Source organism: Macrotis lagotis, chromosome 1, assembly GCF_037893015.1.
Source record: "Macrotis lagotis isolate mMagLag1 chromosome 1, bilby.v1.9.chrom.fasta, whole genome shotgun sequence".
NCBI lineage: Eukaryota > Metazoa > Chordata > Mammalia > Peramelemorphia > Peramelidae > Macrotis > Macrotis lagotis.
The window spans coordinates 73,275,219-73,292,182 of NC_133658.1; the positions used below are offsets into that span (position 1 = coordinate 73,275,219).

The 16,964-nt window shown below is 34.9% G+C and overlaps 1 pseudogene; it reads left to right on the plus strand.

Annotated features, from left to right (window-relative positions):
* The first annotated feature begins 2,214 nt into the window (after nucleotides 1-2,214).
* LOC141508073 (F-box/WD repeat-containing protein 2 pseudogene) lies at nucleotides 2,215-14,924 on the plus strand (annotated as a pseudogene).
* Nucleotides 14,925-16,964: the final 2,040 nt, after the last annotated feature.

A 16,964-nucleotide genomic window follows, 5' to 3' on the forward strand; every position in this document is an offset into this window, starting at 1 on the left:
TTGTTCTAAATCTTTACTGATTAGAGAACTGCAAATTAAGGCATCTTTGAGGTACCTGCTTACATTTCTCAGACTGGCCAATATCAACAGAAAGGACAATGTTCAATATTGGAAGAGATGTGGGAAATTTGTTACACTAAAACATTGTTGGTGGACCTGTGAACTCAACCAAACTTTCTGGAGAGCAACCAAAAGACTACAAAGATGTGCAGTACTTACTGGGTTTGTACCCTGAAGATATCTTGAAAAAAGAGTAAAAACATCACTTGTACAAAACTATTCATAGAAGCTCTGTTTGTGGTGGCAAAGAATTGGTGATTGAGCAAATGTTCATCAATTGGGGAATGGTTGAACAAATTGTAGTATATATACTTTAGTATATATGTACATATATATATGTATATATATATATATATATATATATATATATATATATAGTGACCCACAGTGGTATATATATATATATATATATATATATATATATATATATATATATATATAGTGACCCACAGTGGTATATATATATATATATATATATATATATATATATATATATAGTGACCCACAGTGGAGCAAGGAAAAAGTTAAAATTACATGACTGAAGTCTGAATAATAAGCAAAGAGATGAGTCTACAACAAGATAGAAAGGAGAGTCGGATTTATTGGGCCATGCACAAGCTTACATATTACAAAAATCACAGGGTCCTTTCTTTATCCAGTCCCCTGAGAACATCGAGTACTTCCCTTGTTCCAAGGCTGTGCTGTAAGTACTGGCATATCAAGTGCATCATAACTGCATAACCATTTATCTTCCAGGAGCATTGCATACTAGAAAGTAACTAATTAAGCTTCCTGGGATGGAGAACTGCATCAGGCAAAGAGCAGACTCCTTCCAATGAGAGGGTTTATTCAACCATCATGGTCAAAGACCTGCTCACCTGTGGTCCTCAACATCTCCCCCTTTCTTTTGTTGAAGCTTAATGAGATACAGTTCTGTTCCAATGGAGCTCATGGCCTGGTTCCAGCCAACATAAAGGAACAATGGAGTACTAATATGATCATAGGGATCAGAGGGGGAAACAAGACTATAAAGCCAATACATATGAGTCATTTCTTTCAAGAAATTCCAGAGATTCTCAACAATTTCAGTTATTCATGTTATTTAAAGATGCATAATTAATTTTTTCCAACGATATTATCCAATGCTTGTATATCCAAAGTTACAGAGCTATTTCTATATAGCTCCCAGAAAATTGTTTTTAACTCTATCCCAATCATAATCAGATGTATTATATTTTACTGGGGTAACACAAAAAGGTACATATCTAAAAATCACATTTCATATTTAATCTATGTTCTAACAGAATAGAACATCAAGTTCATTCCCTTCTGCAAGTATTGCTTCCTTCATGCCGTCAATCAATGCAAGCAGTTCCCTATTAGTTCTATCTTGTTGTAGTAATGCTTTAGATATATTTTTTTTCAATTCTATAACAAACTCAGCAGTTTTTGTTCCCACCTGTAAAGATGTGACTGATACTGCTACTGAAGTGGCAGAAGCAAGCAAAATAACTCCTGGAATAATACACAAGATACACTTTTTACATCTTCCTTTTACTAGATGAGTAAGGATAGAGCGTGATACCAACCCAATGTTTTAATGGGTAAGAGGGTAAAAGAAGTTTGTCTTAGTATAAGGACATATTTGTTAGTAATAAGTAACTAAAAATTTATTGATACACTAAACAATTTCGTAATTCATGTATGTGACATTTCAATAGTTACCCGATTGTTTGTTCTTGGTGATGACATTCCCTACCAGAAACCCATAATTCTTAGGGAGATGCACCATGATATTGTTCTGTGTTGTTTCATTGGTGTATATGTGCCCCATATAATCATGATGAAGGATGATGTTACCAGTAGCAGCAAACATTTTCTAGATATGTTGTTGATATTTGTGGATTTGTTAGTCCATATGGGTTTGACCCAAACCCCATGTACTGACAAATCATCCATCCAAATCCCAATGAGTTTGTTCTATTTGCTTTACAACTCATTTCTTGTCATAACTTGTGTTCCTGGGCACAGGTGGAACAGTATTCATAGTTAATAGAAAAAGCTATTGGGACGTACCTATTTTTCAATGTCTAAAACATAATATTTAAACAAAGTATGAGTGGTAGATAACTAGTCCATGTGTGATTGCTGATCATGGCATTCATAGTTAGATTAAAAGTTAACAGTGCCATAGGTTTCAAAGGTATGTCCTGCCTGGTGTACATGAGTTACATTTAATAAGGGAATACATGGATCAGGACCTTGCCTAACTGGGAAAAACATATTGGGGGACTGGTGGATAAACCGTTATAATTGAACCCAATAGGGTCAGCTATAGTGATTTTTTCTAAAGAGCAACCAAATATGGGATCCAGCATCTTTGGGTCAATCATTACTATGGGTACTGAGGAATCTTCCCATGTGACTAGGGATAGCCATGGAGGATTACTCCAATAAACACAACAAGTTTCTGTTGTCTCTGTTCCTTGAGCCATCTTAGTCATCATTGTCATAGATAAGAGTAGCAAGTATAGTTTCAGGTTTGTTGGATCACTTGTGTATTCTTCTCTGTTTCCACTGTAGCTTGTAGATCTCAGAGGCGCTAGGGACAGGTGAATAGCTTTCTGTGGGACCCATACTGCTGGTTCTTCATTACCTGGGGAAACACAAAAAAATCCTTGCCCCCTACCCCGCCAGGTTATTACTTTTCCTGGCCCATGCCAGGCATTAGTTGCCAGATTTTTCCACATAACATAGAACCCTCAGGATTCTTTATTGATTCATAGGTTTGTTTCTTGTTCTGTACTCCTAGTTTTTCACTCCAAATTGATGTTCAGTCAGCGTAACTCCTGAAGCATTAAATGAAAGAAAATTTAAAGTATTCAACTGGTTGATAGGAATTATACCTTTATCTCCCCCTTTCTTTTGGTTTTAGAGGAATATTTTAATATTTCTATGCTTTCCTTATTTCAGTTATATACATTTTCAGATTACTTTGTACGAAGGCTATAACATATTATAAAATTATCCAGTTTGAAGAAACAGCATTTACTTAGCAAGTGCTTTCATATCAAGCTTTTCATCTTATGGGGTTTATCACTTTTCCAATCAATTCACTGCCAGATATTGCAAAAGTGGCAGTCTAATACAATTTTCAAATTACTGCACTGTCACTTAAACACATATCTCAACTTCATGTATATTCCCTTTACTCCCTAGAAATTTGCAAAACAGAAAAATTCTTAAAGCCGGTTATTGCTAAAAATCCCTTTTTATAATTACAAGATTTTCTTTATTCTTCCCTTTAATTCTAAAAGTCATATGCAAAATAAGCTTAAATCATTTTCTTTTTAAAGCCTAAAAAGTTTGCAAATTCTTTTTATTTTTATCAGTGCAATTAAAACTTCTCAATGATCTAACTTATAAGAGTTTTCTATCCTCACTGACCAATATTTCTTAATATTAGAACATTTTATGTTCTGGGAATTAGAGATTCCCTTCAGTTGGAGATATTGAAATAATATATACTAATTCTTTACCTTTACTGTTTATCATTACTCATTCACCCCAGATTTTTTTCCAGATGCATGAACTATACCCCAAATATATTTTAAATTGGTATAAAATATTACCTTTCCTTGTTTAGTAATTATAAAGCTTGATTAAGAGCACATAACTCATAGTCTGTCCTGACAATACTTTTGTCAGACTCCCAGCCTCCACCAAGGCCTTTCTGTCCCTATCACAACATTTCCATTAATTATTTTTCTTCCTATGACTCCAGAGGAACCATAAAGCATTAGAATTAAAAAAAAAAAACCTTTTTTTCTTTACAAACTCCTTAATTCAGTTTACATATATTTCTATTTGAACTTTTAGTTTTCTACTTTTTTTATTGATTAGTAAATCACCTCCTAAGGATCCCCAAATCCCCAAATCAATCCTTTTACTTATACAGTGTCAAACCTGCTCAAACTTTCTATCTGCATGTGTTGAGTCTCTTTCCAGACTCACTTAACCTTTCCTCAGGTGAGTGTCGAGGGGACAGGAGACAAGAGAAACAAGAGAGAAAAGTTTTACCTGTACACCAAGATCTCCTAGATCATCATTTATTTATCAAACTAAAAGTACTTAAATATCCTCCCCAGTCCCTGGTCCACTCCTACTCCCATGACATTTAGTAAACCAATGCTCTGGTCACCAGGTGATGAAGATTTACTGTAGGTACCACACACAATAGTCCCTAACATATATGCTTTAACCAATTTCCACACTTTCAAAAACCCCAATTGTCTCTATCTGCCTTTTCATTTTTCCTTGCAACCTTTTATTCTCTTACACTTTGATTTTAGTACATAACTCTACATGATTCCACTTTCACAATACATCTTCCATTCAAAGGATTTAATATTTAACACTTCTAGATTTTAACTGGTATAACTAGTGAGAAGGGAAACGGCCACTTAAAAAGTTCTCACAGCCTAATTAGAATATCCCATGTCCTCTTCTTCAGATAGAATAAACTATTTAACTTCTCCCAGAGGGGGACAGGTCCAAAATCTTTTTTGGGAACTCTTTTGTTCTTAGATCCCCATCATTCCATTAATCTCTGTCATAATTAACATTATCATAATCTATACTAATAAACTCCTGAAGCTATAATGTTATTAAATTATTCTGGTAAAAAATTAAATATTTAATTTCTCTTTTTCTGACATTTCTTTGTAACCAAATTATATACCTTAAAATGTATCTTATCCTCTTTGTCTCGCTGGAATTTACTATCCCAAAACTTTCTCAAATTAAGATATCATTTCTTTTTATGATTTCTTTAATTAACAAATTTGGTAATATACACTCTCTTTTTCCTGATCCTTTTAACTCCAAATAAAGTCTCTTTTTAGCACTTATAGTACTAAGTCTTCATAACATAATTTTCACATTTATAAATTAGACCTTTTTCTTAATAAATTCTATTTCAGTTAGCTTTGAGGTTGAGAGATATGAGCCAGAAGTGTAAGCTAGCAAGTGATAGAGAGGGGGAAGGGGGTAGGGAAGCATTCTGGTAGCACAAAATCACAGCAAAGAAGCAGGGAAAAGAAAAGTCTACGGTATTTAATTATTTTCTGTATTTACCCTTTTCCTGTCTTGCATAGTCATCACAGCTATTTGAACAGTGTAAGAACCTATATCCATGCTCCTTCCAACTTACTCATCAAGGCTGAATCCTTTGAATGGGTGAGAAAAGCATGATTTTAATCAGTTATGCAATTCTCTAAAGCCAATTGTTTGATTATCATGTATAATGCAGGGCCAGTTCCTCAGCTTCTAGTAGCTGAGAAATATAATCTGCAAAACTTTCTGAACTATTTTGTATAATTATCACTAATGATTGTTTCTTATGTTTAGGAGTAACTATTGCCTTCCAGGCAGCCAAAGCACATTGCCCAATGATCTGATAAACCTCAAAAACATAAGTGAAACTAAAAAGAGAAACATTTAACTCAAGTAACTGAATTACACACACACACACACACACACACACACACACACACACACACACACACACACACACAAACACACACAAACACAGGAGTTTAGATACAAACTATTACAAATTACACAAATACAGAAGCAACTCTTTTTTTTAGGTTTTTGCAAGGCAAATGGAGTTAAGTGGCTTGTCCAAGGCCACACAGCTAGGTAATTATTAAGTGTCTGAGATTGGATATGAACCAGGTACTCCTGACTCCAGGGCCAGTGCTTTATCCACTGCAACACCTAGTGGCCCCAGAAGCAACTATTTTGTAAAAAGATTTCAAATTTACCAAAGTGGGAGTGTTGGACACCCTGGCCAACACCAAAATCTCAATAATATAGAAACATTTTTCCACCTCTCCAGGCCAATGGAGAAATGTAAAACATGTTTCTGTTTCAACACACACATAGACACATAGACACACATATATTTATATTCTTAACCACCTCACCACTAGACTTATCAATCAATCTGCCCACAGGATCATCTATTCTCTATTTTGTGTTGGCTTTTCCACAGGAAGTGTGGCGGACCTGCATGCTGCTGTAAGGGGGCAGTGTGACAACAGAGGAGCAGTGGGACAAATAAGCTGAGTCTCTTTGTCACCACCTTCTGTGTCTTCTCTTTTAGCCTTTTTATCTGACTCTGAGGCCACTTCTCTTGACTCCCTTCCTCCTCCTTCTTCTGCCTGTGTCCCTGCATCAAGCCTATGGATTTCTCTATAATGTGCAGGGTCCACTAGGCATAGTTTTGTAACATTATATAATTAGAAACAATGAACAGGGAAATTGTCAACTCCAACTGACAAGAAATATTCTGAGAGCTGTTCCCCAACCACCTTCCACTTTTCTGGGTTTAAGTTCCCTCCTTGGGTAGCCTAGTTTCTTTTGACTATAAGTTTTTGGTGTTTCATTAATTTCAAAAGGACTTTCTCATATGTCTTGTGGCCGGACTGCTTAATTTGAATTTGCCCCATATTTGTTACTAACTTGCTCAGAAAGAAAGGGAAAGTAACTGTAAAGCAGATTGTCCAAGCATTCCCCTCACCTTATCTTACCTTATCTTGATATTCCCAGTCGTCATCCAGAACAAGGGGGACCTTCAACCAAAACTAAGGAGGGCTTGTAACACCCCCTTGGCCTGCTATCAGGACCCCAATTTGGGTGCCAGAATGTTGGGAGCCCTTCCAACCAAAGACTTATTTGAGTGAAGGTTGAATAATAAACAAAGACATGGGTCTCCAACAAGATGGAAAAGAGAGTCTGATTGATTGGACCGTGCACAAAGCTTATATATTGCAAAAATCACAAGGTCCCTTCTATATCTAATCCCCTGAGAATATAGAGTACTTCCTTTGTTCCCAGGCCATGCTGTATGTACTGGCATAGCAAGTGCATCATAACCACATAACCACTTGTCTTCCAGGAACATTGCCTGCTAGAACATAACTACTTATACTTCCTGGGGTGGAGAACTGAACCAGGCAAAGCAGACTTCTTTCACCGAGAGGGTTTATTCAACTATGATGGTCAGAGACTCACTCACTTATGGTCCTCAACATATTTCCATTATGGAACACGATTGTTTTATTAGAAACCAGGAGGGATGGGGAATTCAGAAAAGACTGGAAGTATTTGCATGAACTGATGCTGAGAGAGATGAGCAGAAGCAGAAGAAAATTGTATACTATAACAGCAACATGGGGGTGATGATCAATCAATCTTAATGGATTTGCTCATTTCATCAGTCCAACAATCAGGGGCAATTTTAGGGTATCTGTGAAAGAGAGAATACATCTGTATCCAAACAAAGAGTTGTGGAATTTAAACAAAGACTAAAGTCTACTGCCATTAATTTTTTTAAAGTTATTTTATTATGTAATTTTGCTATTTCATATTTTATTTTTTCCTTAAGGATATGATCTCTCTCCCAAAATATTCAATTTTGATCAATGGATAGCATGGAAACAATGTAAAGACTATCAGACTGACTTCTGTGGGAGGTGGGTGGAGGGAAGCAAGATTAGGGGAAAAACTGTAAAATTCAAAAAGAAGATTTTTTTTGCTTAAAAAAAGAAAAAAGATAAGACACAGATGGTAGAGCTTTCAGAGGAAGTTGTCATGTGGGTCTCTACAAAATATTCTTTGTAAAATCACAGTATAGGCCAGACTGAAACCAAGTCTGCTTACCTAGATTCCCTGACTCCCTGTGTTCTAGGCTGACTGTAGAAGGACTGGAGGAAAGATGGTGAAGATGATTTGGTTTACCTGGTACATCCTTCCTATTTTTCCTTGTGTATGCAGTTGCATATCTTTGGGTTTCTGTCAGTGTACATTGATCAACAACTGGTTTGGGTGGCGTCCAGGGTGTTCGCAATCCCACCCAACAATACTCCAGAGAATTATGAAATTCCAGGACTGAGTATAATATCTGATATTGTCTAGTCAAAGAACAGAAAATACTAAAATAAAAGGGATTAGGAAAAGCCATTTACTTATACATGAGACCTATTTTATTCTTGGTCACTTTAAAGAAACACCTAATTATTTGGACATCTATTCTTCTCTCAAACTGAAATTATACTTTCTACATCTCTTGCCCAGTAGTCCCTTTGAGTCTGATGAGGAGAATAATGGTAAATGTTTAACAATTATCTCTCTAAAAAAGTAAAATAAGTAAATAAATAGCACACAAGACACAGCTTGAATTTAACTTTACATTAGCAACATTTCTTTCATTACTATCTTAAGTTTAGACAAAACAAAAAATTCAAGCCCAGATGTAGTGTTTGCTGATTTCTAAAATATAAATTACTCACCATAAAATTTTAAAAATTGACTCTAGCAGACCTGTAAGACTGAGTGAACACAGCTAATCTCTCTTCCACATGACAGCTCTTTCAATAGTTGAAGATAGGGACCCTACTCTACTGTTCCACCCTGACAAGATGTCTCTAGGTTTTGGTATCTGTTATCAAGGACATAATGCAACAGGACAGAAAGTTATAGAAATACTTTTCTAAATGTTACAGAAATAGAGAAATCACTTCACATAGCAGTATAGTAGGTGAGTCATTTTATTTGTAAAATGTAATTGAAAAATGTTGTTGTTTTTTCCAAAATGACTAAGTTCAAAGAGTGGAATCAAAGGTGTTGAATTCATCCAACAGTATTCAAACACATGTTGGACAAATGTGAGAGTCATGCAGATATGTTTGTGGAAATGTAGGCATTTTGAATTCTCAGGGTCAGGTCATCACCACTGTGTAAAAATAGAAATTAATATTTCCTCTGATTTCTATGGTATTGATTTTACAATGTAATTGATTTTAAGCTGCATGGATTTTTATTTGAATGATTACCATCTGTCTGAACACAATTCAATCAAAATTGCCCGAGTCTCCCATTTTGAATGCCTTAAAGATATAGTTGAATGAAAATGATGTGATCACTCCTGAAACTAGCCTCTGGGATATTTCCTTACTAAATAGTTTAGGTGGGCCCTCTGTTTGTTATCTGTAAATAAAAACTAGTTTAGGCTGCATTTCCTGCCTCCACATGACAATTTTTCTGCCCCTATCTTCTTTTGTGAAATTGGGGCAAGTTTGATCCTCCTTGATAGGTATGAAAATGGGTAGTTCTAGTCTCCTAACCTAGATTAAAAGAGGCAGAGGACCATATAAAGTAGTTAACAATTAAGGAATTGTTGGAGGGTCATGATTATATATACCTGAATACCAACACACTTTGCCCAGTTATAGCCAATTGTGCCATGCCATTCCCGAACTCACCAAGAATTCTTTCTTTCATGAAGGTCAGTAAAAAAAGAGATTCACCTTTTCTCATCAGTAGGGGCCAGTCTGACCCACTTATTAATAGATGTATGTGCCATTGTTCAGTTTGAAGAAATGTATCTCAGTTTCCCTGTTATTACATTTTACTTACCATACCACTGGAATTACAGATAGGTTTGACCTTAAGAAGTCTGAATTTTTGACCAACAAAGAATATATCAGGGAATTATGGATACTAGTTTTCAGGTTGAAAAATTTTTAGCATTTACCAAATACCAAGGAAAACATGACCTGGTAGCAAGAAATATATAACAAAAAACTCACTATTTCTTATAAACTCAAAGGTGATAAACATATGAATTGCTAATAAAGATCTTACAATAATTGAAATTAATTGAATTCAATAAAAATTACCTAAAACCAGAAATGACCATATAAAATTGGTCCATAGAAAAAATTAAAAACAGTATTTTAATATATTTTCTCATACCAAAAATATTTTTAAACTCTAGGTTATGTTGAATAGAAAGCATTAAAAATACAGAGACAGTAATGTATAAATCAAAACCATAGAGGACAAGAATCAGGTGCATATCATCACCAGCATCCAGCCAGTTACTAGAGTTATCTGAAAGTTGTTTTCATTGAATTCAATTTTATTGTATTCAGATTTGAACAGTTTTGACCTACCTGTCCAATCATCTACAGGAAGTTAAATGCAATAAAAATAATGATAGTTAACTTTATATAGCAGGTTGGTGATGCTTATGATGATGTTTGACCTTTTTTCTCAAAGAAAACCATTACATCATGTGAGGTAACATCCTGAGAAGCACATAAATTGAATTTGAGTGAGGGGAAACTGTGCTTCACTTTCTCCTCCAGAGTTGTATAGGTCCAGTGCCCAAATATGAATCAGGATGACTGGAGATGATCCTGGATGTGAGGCAATCATGATTAAGTGATTTGTCCAAGATCACATAGCTAGTATCAAGTGTCTGAGGCTATATTTGAACTCCTATTCTCTTGACTCCAAAGCCAGCACTCTATCCACTGTGCCACCTGGCTGTCCTCTTATAGCATGTAAAGGCTTGCATATAATCTCTCATTTGATCCTCATGAACAGCCCTGAGACATAAAAAAGTTATTATACTTCCATATCATAGGTAACTAAACTGAGTCACAAAAAGTTTAAGTGACTTTCCAAGAGTCACAAAATTAGTATTTGATACAAGATTTGAATTAAATTCTTTCTGAATCCAAATCTATTGTTGAGTTCCCCTGTCCACCAGGGGATTAATTCAGCTCAGGAGAGAAAAGAAATATGTGCACACTCGGGTGGGGATGCTAGCAGAACAACTAGAAGTGTTGTTTATTGATAGTATCAAACAAAATCTTTATAGCAAAAAACCACAAAATTAACATACAAGGATAAAAAACAATGATGTAACTCTAACTGCAGGAGGAAACCCAGGTCAAGAAGTTTGGGAACAGGGCTATCAACAATTGAGGCCATGATTGATGCAGTTGTGCTATCAAATCAGAGTTCCATGGAAAGCCTTCAGCTTGAGGGTCACCAGAGCTTAGGTTTTTTAGTCATAACTGACCTTCTAACCCAAACTCATTCAAGTGACTCTCAACAGTCTATTACTTAATATTCTGTGAAAACTAGCTGGCCATAAAAGGTTAATAACAAGAAGAGGGACATTTCCAAAAACTATTTTAATCTAATCTCTATCAAAAAAGCTGAGAACAAGATGAGTAACACAACTAACAATAACTACTAATCTTCAACCTTTTATAGTGAATAGTCAGCCTTGAAGCCAAGAAGATCTAAGTTCAAGTTCCACGTACTTAATATAGGAACCTATATTAAGAGTTCTCATGATTAGGAAACAATATGAAATTATTAAATTGCAGAGAAGATAGTTTCATTTTCCTGTATCAGAAAGTTTCATCAACCAATATTTTCCTATACCAATGACATCACTAGTCCAGTCTGTCTTTAACTCTAAGTTGCCACTTAAAACATTGATAATTAATGCTATGGTTATCAGTTAATAGTTATCAGGTAGGGATACACTGGCAGGAACCAAACTCCATGTGAATGAAACATAGTTACTGGATGTGAAAAGAACTGTATATGAGAAGAATGCAGGAAAACAAAGGAAGGACAATCTTGCCTGGAGCTGGCTTTACATATTATCCATTTTCTTAGTAAATAAGAAACAAATTTTATGACATTCCATGGACAATATTCGGATCAGTATTATGATGAAGGTAGGATTTTCTGTTGAAGAATGGAATTATTATAGTCTCTCCTCTTCTCTACCCCTCCCCCAACGCTATCCAAGGTAATTATTTCCCATGCTCCTCTTTGTAGTAGCATAAAAGCTTTTAAAGATTTTTTCCTTACTCTTATGAATTGATCTTTCCTGGGATCCTAGGACGACTTTGTGTTTGTATTTCTCTGTCTTTCAAGTTTTCCACTACCAAAGATTGTCCAAATGAGTAGGGTTAGGTTTGTTGTTATTGTTTGTTTTCTGAAAGGCAAAGCAGATCTTACATTTGATAGACCCAAGGAGCTGAAACTCAAGCTATATCTCTTCTGGCTCCGATTTCCCTGGCTTCTTTAAAAAATGACCTCTTTTTTTTTAATAGGAGTTGGATGCTATAGACTTTACCCAGCTGCCTTTTAATAAGAATATGGGGACTAGATTTACTGAAACTCCTTCAGTATTATTGCTGAATAAACTTTCTCTGCTGTATCTATGTAAACCTTATTTTGTTAACTATTAAATAACTTAAGTGTCTCATTTTGTTCCAATATTGAACTAACAGGGAATCAGTCTGAGTCATGTCCGTTCCATTGTGGGCTCCTTAGGGCATGCATCTAATGCTGCTTGAGTCTGGTCCTTTGTCCAAAAAAACCATAATGGATAATGAATATGGAGTTCACATCCCACCTTGCAAATAGGCAAGGTTTTAAGTTGTTGCTTTTTTTAATTCTCAAGCTGTGAGAAAGGCAATATCCTGTCTGTGATATTGGGCTGAAGAAAAACAAACAGATTTGTGAGATGAAAATGTTTTTTGTCATACACTTCAGTTAATTTTACACTTCTGCAAATTGTATTGCTATGTAAATCCCTTCAAATAATAAACAAACTTTGAGAGAGCTCCCCAAGCTTTCCTTTTATTATGTGCTACCTACTCTATGGAAGGATTTTTGGGTGTTATTATTTATAATTCTGTAAAAAGTCTCATAGACAATATGACACAAGGGAAATTTCTGAAGTTGAAGTCAGGGAGATTTGGGTTCAATTCTCACCTCTTATACCCTTGAGTTATGTGACCATGGACATTCTCTGAGTTTCAGGATGGCTCAAAGACATAATGCAGACCTCAATTTGAATAAATTCAATGAGTGTTTATTAAGTAATGACAATGGGTCAGACAATATGTTAGGTTCTGGGAATACAAAAACAAAATGAAAAATAATCCTTGTTCTTGAGTAGTTCATATTCTATTAGGAGAAACAAAATGTATAATAATAGTGTCATAGAAAATATATACAAAGTCAATACAAATTAATTTTTTTGATTATATAACTCTACTAACAGGAATGGAGGTAGGGAGAAGGGAAGGATCAGGAAAGGTTTTGAGCAGGTGGTAGCCCTTTGTCTGAGAAAAATTTGTCTTGAGAAAAACTAAGGAATTAAATAAATCTGATGAAACAGTACATTTCAATTTGCCAGTGAAAAGGCAAGTAGATGGTCAATAGAATGTTTATATCAGCATAGAGACTACTGGTTGTGTGTGGATTACAAAAATAGATGAGTTCAAATATGATGTTAGACACTTACTGTATGATCCTGGGCAAAGTCTCTTTAACTGCTGTTCACCTCTCTTTTTTCAACTATAAAATGGGGTTTATAATAGAGCCTATTTATATTTTAGGGTATATTATGTTGTTGTGAGGATCAAATAGGTTATATATTTGTAAAAGTGATCAATAAGTGCCTGCTACCTAGTAGCCATTATTCCCTTCCAAACTTATTAAAAGACAGAGTATATCAGCATAGGGGCAAAGAATTTCCACAAATGGGAAGGAATCATAGATCCCTGATGTACTGAAATATAGCAGAAACAGAAGGCTTTGGATGACAAATCCTTACATTTATAGGTTGCCTCTATCAACTGCTTCATTTCCACATGAAGTCAGACCATGGTAGTTCACAACTGATACTTCAAATAACTGTCTACCTTTTTAAAAATATTCTTGTACAGTGGAGTTTGTCAGTTTATTAATAAGCATTGACTAATAAGTTGATGACAACTTGGAGAGAGGTCTTTAGTAGAGTGCCAGTAAGGCTCTCTCTTTAGCTTTGTTCCCTTCAGTTATTTTTTTTACTCTCATAAATAACTTGTGGTTGGCATGTTTGCAGATGAAAAGAAACAGTCAAAATATTACATGGCAGAAGAAGTCAGGGACTTCTTTGGGTTAAATATTAAAAAAGACATAATTAGGATAATTGTAAATTCCTATATTTGCATTGAACAAAACTAACTGCAAAAATAGAAGGTAAAAGATTTTGCTTATCAGCTGGTTTAATAAAAAAAAATCTGGGGATTTTAGTGGACTGCTATCATGATATGTCAGTCAAAGAAGTTAATATGATTTAGGCTACATTAATATTCAGCATCTAGTACATGGGAAGCAATATTTATTCTGTACTCAGCCTTGATTTGGTCATTAGGAGTCTATCTTCTATTTTTGAGCACCATATTTTAGTAAGGACAATGACAAGCTGGAATGTGTCCAGAAAAAAAGCAAAGATTGCAAAGAGTATTTAAAATAAGCAATGTAGAGATTAATCAAAGAAAATGGGATTGTCTAAATTGCAGGCCATAAGGCAGTGCCATGGCTGCTAAGAGAGTCCAATCACTATGGCTCCACTAATCCACAGGTGTGCAGGCTATAATGTGTCTGTACTGGGGCTCCAGAAGTGAGCCATCAGAAAAAAAAAAGCCTCAGTGGAGCAATCTACTCAGACCTCTCTCCAATAACTTAACAACTTTCTTTAAGTGAAACTTCCTTAAATTTCTTCTATGGGAACTCAATTATTGTTGTTAAAATAACTAGATCCTCGTATCTTACATCTCGTCTCATCTTGTCTCATTTCTAATCAGTATAATAAAGGAATAAATGCCTATATGAGGTATCAAAAACCACCTGTCTAAACTTTGACTGGTAGTCGGATGAGTCTGTTCAGGACAATTTTCATTGGAAGAAAGTTTACTTAAAAAAAGATAATTTTGAGAATAATGCAAGTGAAGGAGCATGAATTCTTTCATACCTCATCTAACTTGGGCATGGGTGCCAAAGTAAATGGACTCTTCTACAAGGATGGACTTCTCTGTCCAGGGTCAGATGATTTATCTGCAAAACTCTGACAAGTGATTACAGAATAGTGTGTTTATGATATCTGGACCCACATTTGTGTTAGTATGAAGTTTGTAAAGGAATCTTAAGGTTTCCTTGTCTTTTTGAGTTACCATAGTTTTTAGAAAGACTGGACATAGAGTATGTAGAAGGTTCTGAATTTATCAAGATTGAAGGCTATCCTGATGTGACATAATTTGTGTTTACTCCTCAATTTGAACTCCTTGTGTGTCCTTGGGAATCAGAATAGAAACCAGTAAGTTTGAACTACACTGAAAATCTTTGTGCAACTGTGACCATTGTGGATATGCAGACCATCATATCTTCATAGAAAAGGAAAAGGGAAAAGAATGCTTTGCTAATTTGTTCATGATTTCTCCTCACCTACAACACCCATTTAGATAGAGATTTCTGATTCTCCTCTTCTCTTTGTAACAATTTCATGAATATATAAGCTTCTATTGGGATTGTGAAATCTTTGTGATTGCTTAGGGTTCCACATACATATGCATTTCTGCAATAAATGTAGTTGTGATGCAATGTTTCATGGACTTCTTTTATTGTTTTTGATTAACAAGTTTGATGAACAGAAACTTAACAAGATACTTTGAAAACACTGTAACTTCTTGGCAATGGAATTCAGAAGACACCAGGTACAGTATTCAAAGTAACCTACAATGATGAGTTTGAGCTCTTGAATGATTTTTTTTGGACTTCACTATGAAAGTATATGCCTTTTAAACTAAACATGCTTAAATATACTCACTGCATAGGTAACCAAGGTGATTTTCTCTTACACAGTCCTGAAGACAATATTCAGTTCAGTGGTGATGAGTGAAATCAAGATTTGGCCAATGGAAGAGAAATCAACTAAAAATGCTTAAAAACTTTGTGGCAAAGGATTGAAATATTTGCAGCCAAAACTCCATTTGGATGACAAATACATTGAATATCTCAGCCCTAGGATTTTTATCAGTGAGGTTTTGCCAGTTATGATATTCTGAAGGTAATCCATGTCTCCAAGTCAGTAAATTTGGCATTGATTAGCTTTGGAGACATCTTTGCCATATTCTTGGACAACTTCTATTTTTACATCTTGGATTTAAGGACAGACGGGTCTCTCCCTGAATACAGAAAATCAAAGATGGACTCAAGTCTTTTGGAAGTTTAATGCCATGTTTAAAAAAAAGTGGGATTGACACAATGATATGGATTTAGTTTTTGCCACCAAGTATACATGATCACAATTTTCACTTAGTGTTATGGAAGGGATATGATTGAAAATCTGGACAGCAAACAAAAAAAATCCACTTTAGATTCTGAAGTTTCTGGTTCTTTTGCAGTAATAGCATTATCATGTAGTGCAGAGATCATTTATTTTCCTGGGTGGACTACAATGGAGATTGGGGAAAGGGGAAGAGAGAAGTGGGGAAAGGAATTATTTTATAGACATAACGCAACACAGAATGCTGAGTTCATACTACTGAAACCTAGTTATCCTTTGTGATGCTTGTCATTATTAAAAACAATTTGGAGTTTCTAACCTGAAGAAAGGAAAGGTTGGTGTAATATGACAATTGACTTCTAATATTTAAAAAGAGATTCTATAGAAGAAGAATTAGGTTGATCAAACCTGGCCTCAAAGAGCAAAAGTAGAACCAATGGTCTGAATTTATAAAGCGAACAGATTTTGTTTCAATAGAAGGGAAAATAACAATAGCAACATCATAAAAATTAAATTTGGCCAAAAGTAGAAATATTGAGTAGTAATATTGAGTTCAAATTCTTGAATTGGCATCAGTCAGAGGTTTAATATTTACTGATCAGGTTTGTTATTGCAGGGATTTTTATTTCAGGTGAAATGTTGGACTAAATGACTTCTACATTCCCTTTCAAATAAAAAATTTTCTGATACTAAGTGTCTGCTATGTTAATGTTGAATGCTATGAATATTAATAACTTCTTTTTAAAAAAAATCTCATTGACTATTCTCAAGGAGTTTATGCTAAAATAATCTACTAAATTATTGATTTTCATCTCTCTATTCAAGCATCCAATCTTTCTTTATCCCCCCCCCAAAAAAATCATTTTCCTTCTCTCTATTTTCCCTATTACCCGTACATTTTAGT